Raw genomic sequence first — 8,739 nt, forward strand, 5'->3', positions numbered from 1 at the left:
CTAGACAACAGCAGGCCTCTATGAAGATTATGCCACCTGAGCAGAACACAGAAACCTCACATCACTGTTCAAATCTTAAACAACTAAATTGGCTCGAATTCCAAAACCATCTGATTATCCCCCAACTCACAATTGCCCACAAGATATTTTACCAACCCAATAATACCCCTATACTCTCAAAACTCATAGTCCCATATAATAATCTGAACTCCCTACATTCTTCTAGCAAACTTCTTGCCAGCTTAACAAAGTCTAATAATGCAGCTGGTGACTCTCTATTTACCAACACAACAGGAAAACTCTGAAACCTACTACCCACTGAACTAACACTAACTACATCCTTGCCACTCTTTAAACAAAAACTTAGAAAACACCTCCAAATGCACTGGCTATGCCCTTGTAGTAACCCTGACTAACCATCCTCTTCACCCCTCTTTCTTCCTCTTCTTCCCATACTTCCAAACTTCTACATGCTGTTGACTTGTAAATAAGACTGACTCTTTCTAAACTCTAATCAACTTAGTGTTTAAATAATTCTATCTCATATGATCTATTGTACATAACTCTTACTATTCTGTTTTTGAGCTGTCTTAAGCTGTATTCTGCTCTCTGTACTGTTTCTCAAGTGTTTTTATCTATTGTACATAACTCTTACTGTATTATATCTGTTCTAGCTCTCTTAAACTTTACTCTGTTTTACTTTAACATTTCTCTAGTATTTTTATCTCAAGAATGTATTAACTACCTGTTTTTATTTTTGATTTTTAATCCTTTTTTTTCACCATGTAACAATATTTTATACTTTGTATATCTGTGTAGAGCTTTTCTCCCCGGGCCTCTACTGAAAATGGAAATATATCCAGCTAGACTAGCCCGGTCAACAAATGTAAAATAAAATAAAATAAAAAACTTTAAAAGCATAGAAAGAACACTCACAAAGAGAAAATACAAGTATGAAAAAGCAGTTTACAGTTTAGTGATTAAATAAAAATGCAATTATGGTAATGCACATTATTACATTTCCTAGCTGTAGCCACTAAATGTAAGTTTTAAACAGATCAAGGAGCAAGCAGATGCTGGAGAATGCTTTTAACTATAAACAGACTAGATTAGAGCACAGAAACCTCAAAAAAATCAAAAATGCACTGAAAAACTCGGATAGTGCACTCACAAACAGAAAATACTACTCTCAGTATGAAAAAGCAGTTTACAATTAAGTAATTCAGCAAACATGCAATTAGAGTAATGAAACAGTATCTAGCAATGAAAAATACAGTTAAAACAATATAAAACAGTAAAAAAAGCTTTATAACAGTGCAAAATGTAGTAGATTAACTGTATAGCACAATTATAAGCATTTCAGAAGTGCAGTTCAGTGAAATAAGTGTAAGAAATAACTTATCCTGCTTTTGGAATCTTAAGAAATTTCCACTTAGTTTCAATAATGAAATACCATCCATAGCCTAATAAATGTCTCTGGAGGGTCAAGATACGATAGAATACCAGATGAGGGTCGATACTTAGAAACATATGTGAATGTATTTGGACTTGTTATAAAAATAATGGAGAAAGAAGAGGATTATACCATTTCCCAGTGGAATATGGTTAATGGGCAAAATTAAATAGATGTTACATAGCTAGAGAATACTGTAACATGGTGTGAGCCATGAAAAGATATTCCTTGACCGTGTCATACTGTGCACCTGTAGAAATTAAGTTAAGTAACTAAAAATAAGTATATTGTGATGTATACAAGCATTTTAACTTTTCCTTCTGAAATGGAAGGCTTTTGCTGATTGGGGAAATCTGACTTTGGCTGAAATGCTATTAGATTTGAAGCAAAGCAATAAAGACCTTGCAAAGAAATGGGGCAGTTGTAAAGGACTTAAAAAGTAAGGGTTTACAGAAGCAAAAAACAGTAAGTGAATCACAATTTGAAGAGTAATTGAAAGAAACTAGAATGTGTATGGAATTATTTTGAAAACATGAATTAACATAGAGCAATAGCTTTAAAACAAATATTGTTTGGCAATAACCCTACAGGAACCAAATTATTGCCTCAACATTTGAAGAAGCAAAAGGTTGAACGGATGATACGTAAAATCACTTATGAAATCGACGGTAGAAGTGAAGCCAGGAAAAATCTTGACTGTAATTATGAAATATTACAGTACACTGCATAAAGCTATATAAATGGTAACATTTTTCAGACAGTTACAAATTTCTCAGTTAACAAAAGTAAAAAAAAAAGAGTGCTATTGAAATTTAAAGGAAAATGAAATTAAAGAAACAATGAAAAAAAACAGAATACAGAGAACCCCTAATATTGAGATTATTCCAATAGCAGTACTTTCTAACAGTTTTGTACTCAATGGGGGCATGTCTTTGACTCAGGAAGAAGCAGTAGTGGAAGTTAAACCAAAGGAGAGAAAAGATCTCCATGTACCAAGGTCATACAGTCCTATTTAGTTCCTGAATCATAATTACAACGTGTTTAAGATAATTTTTTGCAAATATAATGGCAACAAAGTTACAAAGAATGATAGACTTGGATCAGCATGTATTTACTGAAACTAGGCAAACATTCTAAAATATTAACAACACTTAATGATTCAAAAGGATGTGTTGCACACTAATTATACATTAATGTTAATAAATTTAGATGCTGAAACAGCATGTGACTGAGTGTGCTTGGACTTTGTGAAGAGATCCCTTGTAGCATTTCGGTTTTCACTAACATGGACAACTTAATTAGTAATATCTACATAGGAGTGGAAGTTTAGGTGAAGTGTGGGTTGTGAGCTGTCTAAAATGTTTAGCCTTATAAGAGGAACCAGGCATGGGTATCCACTTTTACCTTTTCTCTTTGCCTTATATTTTGAGCCGTTATCTCAGAACATATATATATATATATATATATATATATATATATATATATATATATATATATATATATATATATATATATATATATATAGGTATATATTACTAATCCAAAAATGAGATATAAATATTATATTGGCTAAATTTAAATATTTTAATAGTATGGCAGGATATAAAGTAAATAAAGCAAAAACAAAGGATATAGTAATGAACTGAGGGCCCAATACATGAAGCAAAACAGAGTTTCCCCTTCATGACCAGAAGAAATACTTGGGGATTTGGTTGAAATAGGATATTGAGCTAGCAGCAAATAAAATGTAGTAAGAAGCTACTCAAAATATTCTAAAAAGATAAGACTATTGATTCTATCATTTATAGACTCTGATAATAAGAAAATGATTGAGATGTTTCTGGTCCTGCTGCTTTTTTATGTTGGTCAGCCATAAATTTTATCAACCAAGAGGTCAAATACAGAAAGATAAAAAGGAAATTAAGGAGTTTTTGTATAATATATATAATAGAAGGGAAGAGTGCAGAGGTAAAAACACATACTGACAAAGGAGCAGGTTGTTTCTGACTTCTAGATTTGAAAGCATCTTATGTGTTCATTGAGTACAGATTAATATATTTGATTCAGGATGCAACTATATGATCAGATGAACACCCATGTGAGAGGCACAGTGTCCAGTGAGGTAACAGCAGAATCACATGTGGGCATTTGGGGAGATACAGGAAATAAATATATTGATCACTGGGTACAGCATTATGCCTCTAAAACTATTAAGCAAGTTTTTATATTAAAAGAAGTTTGACTCGGCAAAATAGAATAATGCAAATAGGTTATACTATACATAGTAAGAAGAAAGAAACAGGAGAACATATAATGAGGAGTTGAATGAACAGTGAAACAATATTATTGGTACAGATGCTTGACAAACTTTCTAGTTGTTGAACTTGGATATACTTGTATATATAGGTCTAGCATTAACACTGAAGGGAAATGTGCAGAGGTTAGAAAGTAATTTTCTAAAACCACTAAAAGCAGATTTTATAATCATACCTCATTAGGTATGCATATGAGTGGTTTGGTGTTGGTGTGTATGTGTGTAAGTATAAGTGTGATTGTATGTATGATTGTCTGTCTGTCTGGTCACAGAAGAGGAGTTAGGGTATCATTAGAGTAGATCTGTGTGTGTGTGTGTGTGTGTGTGTGTGTGTGTGTGTGTGTTTGTGTGTGTGTATATACATGTACATGTTTTTGTGGGAGGTTGCTGCCCTACCTCTCAACCAATCTGAGACAAATGAGCAAAACATAAGGGACACTAGACACAAGGGACACTTTTTAAATGTTACTCTTGGTTAAATGTTACTCTACATCCCATAAATATTTAATAGAACAACAGATTTTGCACTTCAGAGCATTTTCTGAACAAGAAGAATTATGAAACTCTAATGTCTGTAGTTGTTGACTGACTTGACTGTAAAAGTCATTGATTTACACAGGATAGGGCAAATATGACAAGTACAGTGAGGGACTTTCTGTAAATTCAGGGACAGTTGAGAAGTATGATGGTGTTGTGTCCATGTATGTTTGTGTGAGAGTTAATAAGCAGGCACCTGTGCCAATATGATGAATGGGCTGCCAGTGGTGATAAACACAAGAAAGAACTGATTAGAGCAAGTAGTAATGTCATGCAGTTTAAAGGCATGCAAATTACACTCTGATGATGTTTCTGAATCACATTTCCCATAGTAGTGGAGACTGCGACATTCTTTGAATCCCAGCCTATGTCTTAATCCTAGTCATGCAACCTAATTAAGAAAATTTAAAAAATTTACAAGGAAATGTTTATACAATATTTCTGAACTCCTAGAAGAATTGAAAAAAAAATGCTTGAATACTATACCTGGAAGAATATTTAATCTCAGCAAAGAGATCTTTTTTTTTTGAGCTGGTACAAAATAACTTAGTAAACAAGTAAAAGTGTTATTTTTCATATTTATAGTAACTAAGAAAGTTATAGCTAAAAAGGTGGAAAACCAAACACAAACCATCACAGGTAAAGAAAATGATTACAGAGATTAAAAATATGGAACTGAGAACTATTAGAGATCAGAAACAAACTTCATAGTAAGCCAATGATCTGTATGGCATTCTGGATTTTTTTGTTTGAAGTGGATGTTGACGAAGTACAAAACATGTATGATTTATAGATATTAAAGTATACACCAGTACAGAGTGAGAAGTTATTTGTCCGGTTGTTAAGACTTATAACAGAGTGTAAACAAAGTAGTATGGTTCATTAATTCATTCATGACCTAAGATTTGATTGTCTGTCATAAATTTGCATGCTTAATGTTGTTTGTTTTGTTTTGTTTAATGGACAATGTTAAATCAAAATCTCCATGTCATTGTCTGTTTCCTCCAACTTCCTCAAAAACATGTAGAGTGTTTCCACCTCAAACTCACCCAAGAATGGAGTTGTGGACAGTAAAACAGACACTAGATGGTGCCTTTTGGGGGAAGAGTTGCACAGACCATATGCTTTGGGTATCAACTCTGGTGCTCAGTATCCTTGAGATAGGAGACCAAGGATCACAGACTGTATGCTGTGTTATGGATAGCCATACAATAGTGTAAAAATTGGCTCCAGGTAATTTGATCATATTGACAAATGTCTCCAAAAAAGGGCATGCAAATGAAAAGTGTGTTGAAGACCTGGCATCCTCTGACCTACGAAAAGGAACCATGCTAGTGGTTGGAGGAGCCTATGTGCCCCTGATGGCCAGTGTGTGCCTGCTATAAAGACCAGCAGCCTTTGGTCATTAAGCTACTGTCTGGCTGTTGTCACATTGCCCTGCCTGGGTTATCTGAGATAGCTCTGTTGAGCAAAAGCTAGGTGTACAACCAATCAACCTACCAAACATGAACTAGGAAGTACTACATTTGGTGTAAATGCACTGAAAAGATGGAGCTCTAAAGTGGGTGACACAGTGGTAAGGAGGAGGCTGGGCATCCAGGAGATGAGATTGAAGGACAGTGCAGCAAAGTTACGGAATCCAGAGTCTACTACTCAGGAGGAGAACAAACGAACTGGTGTGGGAATCATGGACAGAGAAAAGCTCCAGACAACATTGAGGGATGTTATCAGAATTAGTAACAGACTCGTGGCAGTCAGACCCAGTGTAAGGATAGGGCAGTATTCATTATCTCAGCCTGTGTCCCACACCAGGGTTGTAACAGCATGGAAACGAGTGCATTCAGGCAACAGTTGCAGGACCTACTAGATAAAGCAGACCAGTATGAGTTGATTTTCATAATGGGGACCTGAATGCACATATTGGGACAGACAGAACAGGATATGAGGACTGCCTGGGTCCACATGGGTGGGCAACAGGAATAAAGGAGGCGAGGCCATTCTAGACTTCTGAGTGACAAATAACCTGATGGTGGCTAACACATGTTTCAGCAAGAGGGGCATTCATTAGATCAAATACAAGAGTGGCCACTAATGCAACTCAGACTTCCTCCTAGTACAGAAAGGACACGAGTAGAATCACTGATTGCAAAGTCATCCCCAGTGAAACAGTTGGCCCATAAATTAAGCCACTGGTTGCCACAATCAGTTGCAAGCAGTGGTCAGAGAAGGCTCAGAGACTAGGCTGAAGGTCTGGATGTTTACTGGATTGAAAGCACAAAACGTCAAGGAAATACTCAGGGCTCCTGTACCACAGGAAGAAGGAAAGAGACAGATATGAAGAAAAATGGCAGTGCCCCAAAACAGCATGTGTGAGGACTAGAGATATGCAGCTGAAATCAATTTTACCAATTGTATATTAAAGTTTTCTTAAGTGCCTTCACTTTTATTTTTTGTTATGAATTTCTAAATTATTTTATTGTGTTGGACTGCATGGTCAAAAAGATTTAAGGGCCTGCAATATTGACACTATGTGAGATGTTTTTCGGAATAATTTGTAGGTTAGGTATCAAACTCCTGTCACACTGCATGTAAGTTCTGGAGATGGTGATTGAAAAACAAATATACAGAGCAGTACAAAGTAAGATGGGAGATGATCAGTTCAGATTCAGATCATGATGTAGCACAACTGACACAATGTTTGTAGTGAGACAGATAGTTGAGAAACTGGAAAAGAGGAAACGGTCCAACTGGGCTTTCCTAGATTTGGGGAAAGCATACGATAATGTCCCAAGAAAGCTGATTTGGGCAGTCCTGTGATGGTTCAAAATCTCAGAAACTTTAGTAGAATTAGTGCAGACTGTCCGCAAGGATCCAATGACATAAGTGCGAGCAGTGTTCGGACTCGCAGAGGGGTTCCCAGTGAGAGATGATGTGCATCAGGGTTGAGCAATGAGCCCACTGCTGTTCATACTAATGATGGGATGCATTAGCAAAGAGGTAGGAGGAAACGCATCAGCAAAGCTGCTGTATGCAGATGATGTGGCACTAAGGGCAGACTCTGAGCAAGAACTTCCGGAAAGAACAGGGAATGAATGCAAAACTGTAGGCACATGGGATGACACTGAGTACAGATAAGAGAGTTCTAATGGCAGCAACAGAAACCTGGACAGTAAAGGCAGAGCAGCTGAGAAAGCAAGATGTGAAGGAGATGAAGTGCCTGAGATGGGTGGTAGGATGCACACTGTGGGACAGATGAAGCCAGGATGGAGAACATTCCCCATGATCTGAGAAGAATTATATCTATACAGCTGTCATCTCATTGTATAAGTATGTTGCAGAACAGATGCTCAGTATCACCTTGCATAAATCTCTTAGATTATTGCTTTTATAGTTGCACACAAGTGAAATCCAAATACTGCCTTCAGTGGTTTTGGCCTGTTATCACCTCCATCTGGTGTACAGAATGAGATTGTTACTCCATGCATATTACTTCGCCATACTGCCAGCATTAGGTACATAAACCATGTCACTCTGGGTACACATTAGGTAATACTACTTGTACATGCTGTTGGTGTTACTTCGGTTATACACACATGCTCAGCTATTTATGTCACCACTGTATGCCCAGCATTTTACTGTCTTGATATTTGTACTTTTGCTCATTTTCATGTAGTATTTTCTCATGCATCTTATTTGTGCATGGCCACGCAGCTTATATGACTGTTACTACAAAGTGGAGGCCTCCTAGTTGGGGTTCATTTTAGACATCTATTCTGGTAATCTCCTGCTCCTTTTCACAGTGTCTTCATCCTTATGGCCCTAAACTGTCATCCTGAGGAGTCATTAGGGTTATTTAGTGACTTTCAGCCATCTTATGGAGACTATACAACAGTTTTTCCAGTCCCATGCTATACTGAACCTCATGATACGACCTAGCAATGTAAGGGAACATATAAAACAGCTAACACAGTCATTGCTAAGCTGTTTTCTGGTTTGTGTAATGCTGTGTCAAATCACTTGTCTGCTGCCCCAAAACTGAAGCAGTGTTGTACAGAAGCACACTAATAGCTTTCAATAAATATCACCAGTGTTCTAACCTTTCTCTTTATCATGTAAAGTTACCCATGCCAAAGTCTGCTTCCTCTGTTCTGCCCAGTTGTCCATCATGTCCATATAGCAGATAAATAAGCTGATCGTCCTCATTGTGAACTGTATGGTCAGTGCTGCTGCATGCTGAAACTTCCTTCACCCAGCATCCTCAATCGCAGTAAATCACTTCTCCAGTGCCTCCACCTTGACAAATGTGGACATATAGACAAGATTAATTAAAGGAAGGGCTGACACATATGCTTCAGATTAGAATAGTTTCTCCTTGGCACTATATTTCTGGTTTCATGAAACACAATTAGCACTGGGTTCAGAAACAGTGTTGCTT

The sequence above is a fragment of the Protopterus annectens genome, chromosome 16.part0, assembly GCF_019279795.1.
Source record: "Protopterus annectens isolate FY-2018-M chromosome 16.part0, PAN1.0, whole genome shotgun sequence".
NCBI lineage: Eukaryota > Metazoa > Chordata > Ceratodontiformes > Protopteridae > Protopterus > Protopterus annectens.